Below are 14,912 nucleotides of genomic sequence, written 5' to 3'. Positions count from 1 at the left end.
AAGTTCAACACTGTCCCACGGTCCTCTCTGACACATCGCACAGTTCTTTATTATGCATTTCAAACCTTTGCCCATCCCTGTGCTGCAATGAAATGCATATACTTATGCAAATCAAAGACTTCTGAATAACCTAGGAAATTACTGTAATAATATATTGATAGTAATATATCGCCAATGGAAATTGAAATTGAGAGATGTTGTCTCAATGGACCAGAAACCAAAAGTACAGATCAATTTAAAATGGCAAATGACTGTGCTCCCTAAGCCCATTTCTAAGAAGCGAGTAATAGATCTCTGATCATAGGCTATTACAGCCTGGTCAGGCTGAAGCTGGGCTGCCTGTGGAATACAGAGAGCACTCCTTGACTTTTACATCAAAAAGATGCCTCAGAGAAAGTCCTCTGAGCCGTTGGCACCATGGATCTCTAGGGCCACACCACAGGAGGAGTACAGTCGAGTCTTTGGTTTCATCTTTCTCTCTGGTCTTTATTAACCGTGCCAGGATTCTAAGTCAGAGAGTTCTGCTGAGCTCACTGATGCTAATCACACGTTGCTGTTTCATATAGTACGAGTGAAAATATTACACGTTAAAAGCAAGCTGCAGCTGTTTAAGAAGCTAATGCCGGGTCAAACTTTCTTGTTTTAGCCGAGATTTGTTCATTGGCGTGTTTTGGGTGTTACACCGAGGTTGGTTTTCAAAGATTTGCCTCTGCCTTTGTGCTTTAAGACAACTGAAAGTCTGTTGAACAGTATTTTTGTTGACCCAAATCTATTTCAAGTAAAAAAAAAAAAAGCAAAACAAATCATCTACTGTTATTACACGAATAACGGTGGCTTGATTCCTTGAGATAAACAGTTGTATTAATTTTCCACTAGAGCAATGCACAGATGACGAAAAAACATTAAGGATTTATGTTTGCTTCATGTCTTCATTTGAAGGATGTTGTAGCCTCATCGCTCGACACATCTTTTTTTTCATCAGCTGTTATTTTTCTCGTTATAATTTATTCTCTTGCTCTTTATCACCAACATACTTTTCCAATTAATCAGGATTAAAGCAAAGGGTTTTTTCATATAAATAAATAGAAAATGCACATAAAAATGACAAAACTAATTTGTTTCATACATGGCCGTGAAGAGAAAGACACACGTCTTCTCCACATACAAGAGCCTGTTATTTAAGAAAATAAGCAACATTTTCAAGCTATTCTCGTTTGCTGCCAATTACAAATATAACTTCTCTGTTTTTGGGACGTGACTAGTTGGGCAGCAAGTCAATTAAACAAGTCCAAGTCTTCACTGAGGTGGGCTTGTTTTTACTCTTACTTTTGAAACTTTTGAGTTTATTGTGAACAAAAAATGTTTTCATGCTAGAAAGTCTAACAAGAACATCTAAGCGTCACCGAAGGATGGTGAAACATCCTAGGTCTCGGAGCACTAGACATCAACCAAACAGTTACCCAAAGGTTTTACACAAAGCGTTGAAATATTTGATGGGTCTGTGTGGATATAGAGAGCAATTGGTTGCAAATCCATTATATTTCAGGGTTTTTTTTACAATTTTTTTAGCCCTGCGTCAGACTGGCAACATGTCCATGGTGTACGCCACCTCTCGCAGCGTGGCAGCAGGGATAGGCTCAAGCTCCTCCATATTTCTTAATTCGATAAGAAGAAGATAATGGATGGATACATTTTTTTAAAGCTGTGGTTTGAAATCATAGCAATTAGACTGATTATTGATAAAAATACATAAATGTCATACCGTTTTAAACCAAAAAGAATAAGCTAAATATATATTTTAGGGATGTTTTAGGGACATAAAAGAGAAACTAGACCCCAGGAGAGACCACCACCCATAACAACAACAGCAGGGTAAATGTCACTCTTCTACATCCTTGACATGAAAGCTTTCAGCAACAATTCCATTTGAAACAAGATGCACAAGGATCGTCTTCAGGAACACCAAACTGTTTTAATTACGCTGACATCTCATCATGTTCAGCAGCAATGAAAACTCCATGTGTGAGATGAAGATTCACACGAGCCAATGCAAATGAAGACCTTTTTGATCTGACAGTCAAAATTGATCGGTGGGTCCTTAGATCACTATTACATCAGTGGGAGATGAGAGAAAGGAAATTTGAATTTCAAATTTCCATCTTATTACATTGTCTGAGTTGCAGGTATACAGCCGTTCTCAAAGTGGACTTATAGCAACTATGAAGTATACTTTAGCTAAATTGCTATTTTGAAAGTCTCACTGGAGAAACCTGAGAGAATATCACTGTGCAATAAAGGCTGCTCAGCTCGACTCTCTCTCAGTACCCTTGGTAACTATATTCCTGCCTGCACAACACTCCCCAGGTCAGCCTCAAAGATTTGGGCCTTGAGGGCTGGAATATTTTGCATTAAAATGTCTTATTCGCAGTGTTTCTGGGTTCAACAGAATGCATAAACATAAAAAAGACTGTGTTTATATACCATCGCCTTTAGTGCGTTCTTATTGATCAAAGTTGACAGCTACACATGTTGGATAAAGAGAAACATCATGATGATGTATTTTTGTTGCATTATTTATCATTGCTGGCCTGGTAGGGCGACAGTCCCCGAGGTAATACGTCTCCTGATACATTATATCAGACAAATCTCTGGCTCACTCTGGAGAGTTTTTGCCTCAGAGTTTTATAATGCATTCATTTGCTGTTATGTAACATTTATGTTTTAGGTCGGGGCAATCTGTGTATGTGGGTGTGGGTGTGCGCTTGTGTGTGTTTGTTTCAGTTTCATACTGAAAAATCCCAGCAGAATAATATCTACTGCTAATTTCATGTTTTATTTATTATCAAATTGCAGCTGTCTGGGAAGGGCTTATACAGTGTTTGGCTAATAGGAGTTTTCAGAATTCAGTTATTGTGGAGTTTCAGTGCTTTGTGGACTCGGTGAAAAGATCTATGAGTACAATTGTGAGCCATTGTTACTTTAGACAACCTTGATTATACAGTATATGAAAAGAATAAAGGCCCATTAAAAACCACTGGATACGTTTTCAATAAAAATCTCATTATGACAATACTAACCAAAACCAGGGTCAGTTAAAGGTCTACTCTTATGACACAACTCTGAAGTTGGAAGCAACTGCGTTATAGAAAGAATCACAGCGGAGACTGAGATCGCCCCGTCAAAACAGCAGAAACACTCGATGCAACTTAGAAACCTTCTTGAGCTCCAATCGAAAATGTAGCCGTTCTTTCGAATGACAAATGACCTTGTGAGAAACATTGTTACATTTATAATAAGCCATCTCCCCCATGAAACGCCTTATTCATTGTCAGGAAGCAAGCAGTAAGGCAGAAGGACAAAAGTGTAAAGAGTCATTTTTTTATTCTAGTTCAATGAAAAGTTGAAACAACATCAGTAAAATACAAAATAGTGCAGACAAGTAGCTACTTATTAGGGCTCAACTAAAACTGTAGTTTCGTTAAATTTATTTGGCGGGGACCGTGTACAAGAAAAAATAAAAATTTAACACTGGAACTGCCAGGAGGGGTCTTTTTGACCACGGGGACAGAATTTCTCCTCCTGGCACTTCTAGTGTTAATCACCTGAGACAAAAGATGCATTGTAACCGATTTAGCTACTTGCTAATTTCCATCCACAGTCCCTGGACAGCAAAAATAACAATTAGAAACACACAAAAAATCATCAATAAACAGTTTATACTAAAAACAATGAGGCCAACTAAACTAAAACACAGCTAAGGTTAAATTAAGATAAATATATCTTATCATTAACTTCAATGAGGACGATCTGTATTTACTTATTTGCCTCCATTCCTGGGTGCTTGGGTTACTTGTGTCTTCTTTACATCTCTTTCACTTTCCCACACAATGATCCAATCAATTTCTTGCCCATTTTCTGAGAGCCAATCATGCTCCACCCTGTTGTCCCGTGTGCTTTAAATCTCAGTGCTCTTTGTCATTCTGCCTGTCAGACTCTCATTTGTGCAACCCGCCTCTGTGCCATCTCCACCTTATCCTGGAGAGAAAGAGATCCTCGTCCAAGTCTCTGTCACAACCAGTGTCTAGACTCCTGGGGGTCCTGTCCTACTTCCTACCAATGTGGTCTCTGCTTTACTGTGTAGCTTCATTGGAGTCTAATAACCAAATATCTGTTTACTCAAACTCTGTATTTGATCTCTCCTTATTGAACTGACTTCAACACAACATATTGAAATGGGCCAACAGAAAAGGTTAATAATTGTGAAAAAAAACACTAATGTAATACAAGAAACTAAAATTAACTAGTCAGATCTTATATGATCGCAATTCCAAAAACAACATTCATCAGTGAGTTTCCTATTGCCATTACTTGAATCAACCATTTCACATCTTACTTGCATATAAAAAACCCTCTTACCCCACTAACCAGTACTTTGGAGGTCAAGGGAAACACAAAAGGTAAGTATAATTAGCAAGTGAAAGAAACTTTAGACAGATTTGTCTATGCAGGTTCTCAGTAATCCAGGTGATAGTACTCTAAGGAGCTTGAAAAGGAAAGCGGCTGGACTTCTTTAAGTTGTTTGAAGATGTTTCACCTCTCAACTGAGAAGCTTCTTCAGCTCTAAGACCAATTGGTGGAGAGTCCCAGGTATTCAAGCCCTAGTGGGCGTGTCCCTTAAGAGGGTCTTTGCCCACTGTGGATCATGTGCCTCATGAGCCAATGTGGGAGAGGGTGTGGGTCATTATTAGCAGAGGTTTCAAGTGAAACTATTGTGAGACCTTAACTCACCCTATCATGTGACTTATTGAGATCAGCTGATGCAAAATGTAAATGGGTATTAAGGTGCCTGGGAAGGGATCTCAAAACTGGATTGTAGGTGGCAGAAAGTCGTAAGCCACCCACTCTGTTCAAAGATTGTTGTTCACAGTCGACATAGATGGCTTCTTTCACTCCTCTTTTAAACCATCTGTCTTCTCTGTTCAAAATGTGAACGCTGGCATCCTTAAAAAAGTGACCTTTATCCCTTAGATGCAGATGTAGTTTGGGGATCCAATTTTGAGATCCCTTCCCAGGTGCTTTAAAAAAAGTTATCTATTGCTAGTATCTATTTATCTATTTGCATTTATTGCCAAACTGTTGTTTATTTTTGTTGCTAGACCAACACTGGAAGTTCTGACTGCTTCATGTATACAGTATGTATAAAGTTTATTAGGCTGGAACAAAATTATGCAGACATCAGGGCATTATATCAAAATGTCAAATGTAAAATAAAATTTCATTCTTTTTTTCTGCAATACAGCTTTGATAGCAGAGACAAGGCAGGTGGTAGAAAACCCGGGGGAGAACAAAGGACTGTACAACAAAGCTCCCCTGGAGGCCTCCAAACAGGGACATTGAAATTACATACTATGTTCACTGCAAGGCTATATTTGTATTTTGTAGCCATTACAAACAAAATTTCTGCCACCCCTGTTGCGCAGGATTGGTTGGGGAAAAAGAAGCCGTGGGTATCTCAAAACTGACCAGATTAAAATGAATAATAATGAGTAGGTGGTAAAATGTCTTCGTCCATGTGTGAGAACTCAAAAAGCCCTGGATAATATGCAGAAACTACATGCAGTTAGTAAGACTGGGGGCAGAAAAAAATATATAATATCACTTAAATCCCTCCTATAGCAACTAGACAGTTGATTTATTTAATCAATTATAAGGTACTAGATTTGATTAACATGAAATTATTAACATGCCTCTTTCTCGTAAACAACTTAATGGGTTTATTCACATAATCAGACAGAGGACAATAATGAGATTATTGCATGTAAACACAGCTATAGTGCTAATGACATGCTCAGCCCCAGTTGTCTGATCTGGCTCTGATTAGCTGCTGTGGATCCATGTGAAGATGGAGTATTTGATTTCACTCAAGTGACTGAAAGATTCAATGCAGGGAGTTTGGCTTGGAGCAAGTGAGCGAGAGAGATGGAGAAGACAAAGTGATTTTAGCACTTGGAGATGTTTGAAGTGTGTTAAACACTTCCGAACAGTTTTAGGGATTGTTGTAAAAACTGGGAGATTGCTGCCAAAGCACCTACTGTGCGAACAGTTCCCATAGGATATGACGGCTGTTTGAGCGTCAGACTCGTTTTGTTTTGATTTGATATAGAGGCATATCAACTGAAGCAAAACAAAGGGTATGTATAAAGGGGTATATATATATATATATACATACATATATTAACACTTTTTCACTTTCTTACTTTTATGGGTCACTATAAATATTCGAGATGTGTGATATTTCTAAATTGAGCCAATATAAGGCTAAAGCATTCTAATTTTTTCAAATTAAATTAGTCTTTTTATTACTGCATCTACTTTTGAGTCCAGTTCCTACACGCTTTAATAGTGATGAAAAGACTTAATAAACAGAGATTTCCGAAGCCTTACAGGTAACAGGAAGGACAGAAGCAGTGGTTAAAGCTAGCAACAGTCTTTTCAACCTACAGTAAATATTGAGACTCGAGTTCAAGGATCGCCTTTATTGTCACTACATACTGACAGAATTATACAAGTGAAGTTCAGTCATAGCACGAATAAAAAAGTAAATGAAAATGAGAAATGAAAAGTAGAGTCAAATTAAATGAATGAATAAATACGAATCTTCACTTTTTACAGTCAGAATATAAGGACAGATATACTGAAAGCCTTAACGAGGTAGCAGAGTCCTTGGAGTAGTGGTAATAAGAGCTGTGCAGTGATAGGATAAACTAAAAAGAGAAACACCCATTGTAACAGAATGATTACTGTACAAAATTGGCAGATACAGTGTGATGAATAATACAGTATAATTATTTATTTATTTACTTAAGGTGGTAAGAAGGTGGCGGGACAAGAGTGATAAACTTGGAAAAAATGTCAACCCGTCATGTGCTTATGATTTGCATAACAACATATTTGCATGTTTACATCTTCCATAACACAGTGAGGTATTTCCATTTCATCTGCATCTGAGTAATAAATTCTTCATTTTGCCCTTTTCATATCGATTGAAAAATGATGGCTTAATTATGATAATTCCATTTTTGCCTTACAGTTTCCCCCTCTCCAGAGAATTGTAATTAATCCATTACAAACAACACCTGTTATACGATATGATGATGAAGACACCTCAGAGGTAAACATGACAATGGTGACGATAGCAGCACAGTGCATCAATGCGTGTGACTTGTATTCTTCAAAGGAGCGATTAAGCTTTCCTGATTGATTTCCCCCGATGAATCATAATAGCAGTGGTGGGTAAACGCCACTGCAGCCTGGAAGCCACATCAAGAATTGTGCATTTTTTATTCTTGAAAAAAAGATTAGATTTCTTTTATATGTTTTTTTATTCTCAACAGCACCAAACCAGTACTTTGACATATTGGGAAAACGCTTTCTCATACCTGGTATATGATGCTAAAGCCAGCAGCTGGTAAAAACAAGCATGTTTAAACCTCAGTGAGTAACATTATCACTTCTAGCCAAAATGTGCAGAATGAAATCGCCTGTGAAACACTAAAGAGCTGTTTTTACACTTCTCTCCTTGCATCAATCAAACTCCATAAAAATGAATTGCTCATTTTCGTAGGTGCTACATTTTTTTTATTACTTTAATTTCACAGAAACAAAAAAGCTGCTTTAATCTTCTCATCTAGCCATTGCCAAGAAAGGGAAAAACGATGACCTAGTGCAATAAGAAATCTCCACTTATGTTCCAATAATAAGCAGCTACATGGGAATATTGTGATGTTATCCCTCTGAAAACCTTTCTGCTGATTATGGAGACGCTAAAAACAGTTTCAACAATGCTTGTCTAAACTTCTACATTTGATTGAGTTTTATATGCAGGCGACAATGTGAGTTCCAAGCCATAAATGCATCCTGATCCTCAGGAAATCATCCCGGATTACTGTCAAAGTCACATTTTCTATCATTTGCAATTCATTTTCAATGGATCGGCTCAGTGCGAAGTCAGATTGACACCTCACATTATGGCACAGGACAAATTTCTCTTTCTTCTTTCACATATAAGAAGACAAAAGTGAATGTTCACCTTGGATTTGAAGCTAAATATAAAATGAAGATATCTGTAGGACATTTGACAAGTTAAGACAGTGTCTTTGCAAAGTGTTGTTGTCAGTGCACTGTCATGTTTAGAACTGTTTCTATCAGTTACACCTGCAGAATAGTCTCTCAGTATTTTACAGGCATATCGAAAATACAAGCAGCTTGCTGGTCACATATTTCCCACCATACTTTATATTAAGGCCTTACAAATAATCCCACAGGATGACATGTTCCTATTTAGCCAGCCTTTTCAAACAGCTGCTGCCTTATTGTCCTGACATTTCCAGGGAATTAGTTATTATTCAGACGTGTTTAGGGAGACCTATTGTCTGATCTTGTAATATTAAACTCCCTTTCTATTCACTCTGGGACTGACATCATTCTGCTTTACTATTTTACCTTGAATCAAGTGGAAGAAAAAATATGAGTAGTAAAAAATTAACCTCTTTCAATGAGAAGACATCTAATACCAAAAATGTAAGAGAGAGAGAGAAAAAATGAATTTGATATCTATCTAAACCATTAAATAAAAAATGTGCATAGGGCTCCATCATGACAGCCAATCTTTCAAAGTATCAGAGATCCCAGATGTGACTCAAATACTAAGTCGAGTACATTAGTGTACTGCAAAGAACAGACATTGTAAATTAGTGCTGTGCAAAAAAAATATAAAAAATGGGACTCAATTAAACACGATTCAGTTATACATAAAACAAACAAAGTATCGACCCTATCACGCTAGCATTGATCTGATACCAAAACCAGCCTTGCTATCAATATTATCTATATAAAACCACATTTTTCGTAACCTAGAGACCAGCTGGCAACTGGCTGAAAACAGCTATAAATAATATAGTTGATGGAGATACGATACGATACGATACGATACGATACGATACGATACGATACGATAAGATAAGATAAGATAAGATAAGATAAGATAAGATAAGATAAGATAAGATAAGATAAACCTTTATTAGTCCCAAATATTTGGTCACGGCAGAAAGTACAAGAGCAGTAACAAATTAAGAGAAAAAAAGAGAAAAACAATAGAATAGAATAAGTACTATACAGATAGAATAAAATAAAATACTTCGTTACATAAGGAAAATTGCACTTGGTAATATTGCACATCAGGGAGACAGTTACAATTGTGTATGGGATTGCTGCTAGTCACCCTGACACTGATTGTCATTTTGATTGTCACAACAGCCTTAAAACCAGTCAGTGACCTGGTCACTGGAAGAAAAAAGTTGTTGCTTGCTGTCCCTGGGTAAAATTGGCCACAATGAAATATATGGTGCTGAATTGAACCCTCCTTGCAATTGCTTTGTAGGTTGACTTGTCTGCAAACGCTCACCAACTAGTTGCAAAGCAGTGGTTAAGCTGTGAAATGTGTTACACAAAGCAAAAAGTGTCTAGGCCAGAGACTGAGGCCTAAGCTGTTTTTAAAGGCTTGCTCTCTGGTGTCAAGTAGTTGTGACGTCAGATTACTGTGACTCCGATACAAGAATTGTCTTTTCCTAAGATATTCAGCAAATCCATGATCAATTTATTATACTAAACAGAAAAATCTGATGGACAAAGTCCTGCTTCTTTGGAAGCACACAATGCAAAGTGAAAACAGGGCATGTAATTTAATGGTTTTCTCAAACAGTAAAAAGGGTATAGATGGCAACAGTCTGCACTCATCAAGAAGCAAACGGCAAACCAGGTTATTGCAAGATTAAGGCACAGATGGTGCCAATGAGTTTTCAATTGTGGCTTAACCTACTGTTTCCAGGGGGAAAACAACATCCTTCAAACAGCTTGTGGAACAGACTCAGAGTCTCACTTTCAGCCTGCCAAAGACACTGTTCCTTTGAACTCTCAAAAATAGACATTTCAAAGCAAACAAGGTGCAAATGGGTAAGATAGTGGAGGACACAGTATCTTCTTAACAAGGTCCATCATGTGTGGGGAGAAACTTCCAGACTGTGTTCTCATTTAGAGTTGATTTACTGAAAACCAGAAGGGAGGCTTATTGTGCAACTGAGAAAGGTCAAGAGTAATTTTTGACTAATGTTGTTTTTTATCTTTGGCTTGCTGTCTTTCTGATTAATTATGTTCAAGACCAACATACAGAGGAGAGGATGCTTGCTGTGGACTGTGCGTGGGTGTGTAAGGCAAAGCCAGCTTGGAAGGAAGGGGAGAGACATTTCAGGTCAAAAAATGTAATTAACCCTTTTTCGTTATGAGTTATGACATATTGAGTTGTTGAAAACTCAAAAATGCAGCCAGTAGCTTTGGATTTCTCTAGTGGAATAGGTCAAAGATTGTTATGGTGGGACTGACTAATATATACTTTTAAAAAGTGTGCTAAAAATAGGCTACAGCTAGCATTGCTAAAGGGAAACAGCAAGGCAACCAATGTAAATTTATAGAAATGTTCCATCTAAACATCTGAGTTGCCACACAGTGTTGAGTCCTGTTAAAGGAAGCAGCTTAAAACAAAAGCATTTATTATCATGTGGAATGTAACTTTTTTAAATAAATCACAGATATTCTAATTATGCTGGCCAAAAGTGTAAAGGGAAAACTATGTTATCCATGAGTCTCATGCCTGGTCTTAATGTTCAACGTTACCATGACATTGCAATGGTTGCAGATCCACCACGAGGCGCCCAGGAACCTAAACAAGCTGTCCTCAGTATGGAAAAACAGATTGCAGACTCTGATTGATATTTCCCTGGACTGCTGAGCTTGTCACCTTGTCAGAAAGACTTAAAGTAGTGAGAAAACACCATTGCCATCAGTTTCCTTTGATCCTAAAATATAACTTTAGTCAGACAAGGACTGATAGTTAAATCAAGAGGTTTTTTTTTTTTTTTACCTTTTCTTTTTGGACAGCTCTATTTATTGCCACGCTCTACATTACTCATATTATTTCATCAGAGAATTGCAGATGTTGTAAGTCACAATTTTACCCTCACTGCTGAAGAAGACCCTTGGATACAAAGACTTTCCCATTATTCCACATATTCTGAAAACCCTGCTCAGTTAACTGATTGAATGAAAAAAATGTCATTCTCTCAAGATGCGCAGCACAAGCATCAAGGCATGTAAGACTCTTGGAACCTCTCCAAAGCCTCTGATATTATTTGTCACTGTCTTACAGGAGTGTGTACATGAACATAGTAGAAAGGAAGAAAAAGGTTCACTTTTCTGACATGAGGTTGAATTCGTATTTTTGGTCTGAAGAGGTTCAACAACCAGTCAGAGTCGCCTTGACAGTCACTTAGCATCTCCAAAGAGGCTGTGTGAGCAGATCTTAGCCTCTGGGCCTTTCTTTAGACCACCGCCCTGACCTCTGGCGCTAACACCACTGTTCCTGATGTCTCAGCGTCATTTGAGAAAAGTATCTGCCATGACACCTTGATATCCAAAGCCCCCATTACTTCAGCACGAATCTTGTCCACCCCTGGCATCTTTCCATTCTGGAGATCTCTGCAACCCATTCTGACAAAGAGATAAGCTTTCTTACAAATACTTTAGGTGTAGGAGCTAGTCAAAGTCTTTTGCCTGCCTCTTTGACAACAATCTTTATGAGTGTTTTCACATATGAGCTGCAGCTCAAAACGTTTGTAGTTATTACCCAACGAAGCTAAAAGGACAACGGTGTTGAACTGAGTTAAATCACTGATTAAACATACTTTAACCTGCTTGCTCATACAAAGTGAGCGTGAAGTTCCAACCTTTTGAAGCCGAACCATTTCTCACTCACTATCGATAACTCCACATTTTTCCCTTCTACTCAGGTTAAGAGCCTTGATGTCATCCTAGACAGTTCACTTTCCTATAAATCTCACATCAATAATCCTACCCGTTCTGCCTATTTCCATCTACGCAACATTAACAGATTACGTCCTTCTCTTTCCACCCAGTTTACGTCCATTCTTGTCCACAGTCTTGTTACCTCCCGTATTGACTACTGCAACTCTCTTTTGCATGGTCTCCCCCAAAAATCCCTCCATAAGCTTCAACTGGTTCAGAACTCTGCTGCTCGCATTATCACCAGAACCCCCTCCCACCAGCACATCACCCCTGTACTTCAGGAACTTCACTGGCTCCCAGTGAAATTCCGGATATTATACAAACTTCTTCTGCTCACCTTCAAGGCCATTCATAACCTCGCATCTCCTTACCTTTCTGACCTGTTAAGCACTACCTTTTCTGCCCGCACACTTCGATCTTCTTCTTCTATCCAGCTTTCTGTGCCTTCCTTCCGCCTCACCACCATAGGAAGCAGCGCTTTTAGCTGCTCTGCTCCCAGGCTGTGGAACTCTCTACCCCCAGATATAAGAAACATTCGTTCTCTCCCCCAGTTTAAATCTCAACTCAAAACCCATCTGTTCAAATCTGCATATTCACTGTGAACCCACTGTTTGCTAATTTTATCTTGTGCTTTTGTTTTATTGTTCTTCATTGTGTCATTGTTCTATTATGTGTTTTATCCTATTGTACAGTGTCCTTGGGTGTCTTGAAAGGCGCTTTATAAATAAAATTTATTATTAAGTCCAATTGGTGTGATATAGGAGAAGACCACATGTAATAGTCTGGAGGTTTCAAAGCTGGCAGGTGGAAGCCACAGATCCTCTAGAAGCAAGAAGGAGCAAATGGGGACAATGGCCCGAACTGAATCTCCCCACTGCAGCTCCACACAGTAGTAGCAGGTTTTCCCATATTTTTTGAGTAATATTATTTGCAGCACTTTTAACGCATACAATACCTATCCATACAAATATTTATTTATAGTAAAAAATCACTGAAACACCCAGTAAACACAATAGATAAAGATATGCACAATGAGATTCATTAGATCTATATGCTGTATTTTCTCTTATTATTACTCATCTAAAACTGTGAAAGTTCTTCTCTTTTATTGCGGTGGCTTAGTGACAAGCTGGTGGCATACAGTGTGATGAGGGATGTAGATGGCCAGAACAGGGTAATTGCTCTGGTATCAGGGGGATGGCACCAAATTGGAATGAGTCTTGGAGGCTGGAGCCACGTTGATTGAGAACCAGCGGCAATGGTGAGAAGGGGCAGTCTTCCTCCGTGGGGGCACAGATAAGGAGGACATAGACAGAAAGACTGGGGAGACCTAGGCATCTATTAGAGGTGTGTTTCTGTGTGGGCTGCTAGCAGGGGTACACAACTAAGCAAGGGGGGGTCTGAAAAGCACCAGTTTCCTCTGTAATGAGCGGAATGAGTGTAATATTCTGTAGCAGTGAGTCTAGTTTGGCTCCAGCGTGGGAGGCTTCTTCCACCTCACCTTGGGCCCTGCCATTGTTTCATCAAAGCCAATTGATCCTGCATCCACTGTGACACCCACAGGGGTCTCTTAGTGACAGTGCACATACGTGCAAGGCATCATTATAATGAATATGCTGCACAGGCCAATATATTACTGTAGAAAGCATTTTGACAAAGGTGGATATCTAAGTGTGCTACAAATCACGAAAAAGCAAAAGTTGGTGTACCACCGATTTCAACAAGCACCCAGTTGCACTGAAAACACCTGAAAATGTGGGTAATGCAAGCTGAAAGAGCTTAATTACAGGAACACAGTTAATTAGATGTCACAGGGAGTGGTAACAACTATTAAGTCCCAGAGCAATACCTGTTTTTCTCACTATAATAAAGAACTGTTATTTGACTCTAGCACACTGTGAACAGAAAGGGAGTTTCTAACTAGTGTGCATCAGAGTGACTGTTGTGTAACTATCAAGGTATTTTTTTCTCCAGATAAAGTTGAATAACAGGATGTTTTTCATGCCACCCCATTCTCCTTAAGACCTCAAGATAATTAAAGGAAAGTAGGGACTGGGGTGATCTTTGGATCCTGATGCACAGCCATGGAGTCTGCCATTCAAGCACCACTTGTGATATCTCCGGGCTTCCATTAGAGGACACCGGAGGTCATGACACTGCCCAGCTTGATCAAGGATTTCTCAGTCTTTTGTGTCCATAGCTTTTTATGTGTGTGTTTGTGTGTGTGTGTGTGTGTGTGTGTGCGCGCGCCCTCTGTTGCTGTCAACCGTTTCAGCTATATTGTGTACTAGCCGGTGATGATCCAAAGTGAAAATTGGCAGTACAAGTTAGTATGATAATTAACATTCTCACATCCTCTGCATTTTTAATCACAGATTGTCATATACTGAAAATTCTGCATTTCTCCATCTCTACACAGCACACATAGGGATACGCAGATGTCAGTGTCTCTATGATGCATGGTAGCCAGCCTGTTTTCTTTATCAGTGCAGCGTACTGTACTCTTCGGCTCGCTTCCAGCAACATACCTCCCTTGACTCTCGGATAAAACATGGGGTCTGTCACACAGACTTGTGCTGAGGCCCGGCAGGGGAGCCCTAATGATTGCAATAAAAAACAAATGCAAATGATTACCTTGGGGTTCCCTCTTGTGTGGAATCTGTCGCTCAGCCTCTGGCTGTCAGGATGGATCACTGCCATCGTCTGTGGACATGGAGTGTTAGGAAAATAAACACCAACTGGGCCAACGCAGGCAGCAACAATGCAATAACAGTAATACTATTATCTGTTACACTGTATGGTGACAACCTAAGACCATTTCTGTAAAAGACTGATGGGCCACAACAGAGCAGAATCATACCCTGCCAATCCTAGCAATCAAATGAGTTTGTGTTTATGTGCAACTTTTGATATTGCACTGTTTTACAGCCAAGCACACAGTCAGAAAATTATTTCAGTAATTTGTGTGAATATACAATTCCATTTATCATTTATCA

The 14,912-nt window shown here is 38.9% G+C and overlaps 1 protein-coding gene across 1 annotated transcript in view; it reads right to left on the bottom strand.

Moving 5' to 3' along the window:
- The window catches only part of cdh19 (cadherin 19, type 2), an 81,307-nt gene extending 66,718 nt beyond the window's left edge, over positions 1-14,589 (bottom strand). Inside the window, exon 1 of the mRNA XM_039616962.1 lies at positions 14,551-14,589. The gene's annotated coding sequence lies outside the window, so the exon portion shown is untranslated. The remainder of the gene's footprint in view (positions 1-14,550) is intronic.
- Between the last annotated feature and the right edge of the window lie 323 nt (positions 14,590-14,912).

Source organism: Oreochromis aureus, linkage group 9 (assembly GCF_013358895.1).
Source record: "Oreochromis aureus strain Israel breed Guangdong linkage group 9, ZZ_aureus, whole genome shotgun sequence".
Lineage (NCBI taxonomy): Eukaryota > Metazoa > Chordata > Actinopteri > Cichliformes > Cichlidae > Oreochromis > Oreochromis aureus.
The sequence above is the reverse complement of the archived record's forward strand: the minus strand, read 5'-3'. Positions and strand labels throughout refer to the sequence as shown.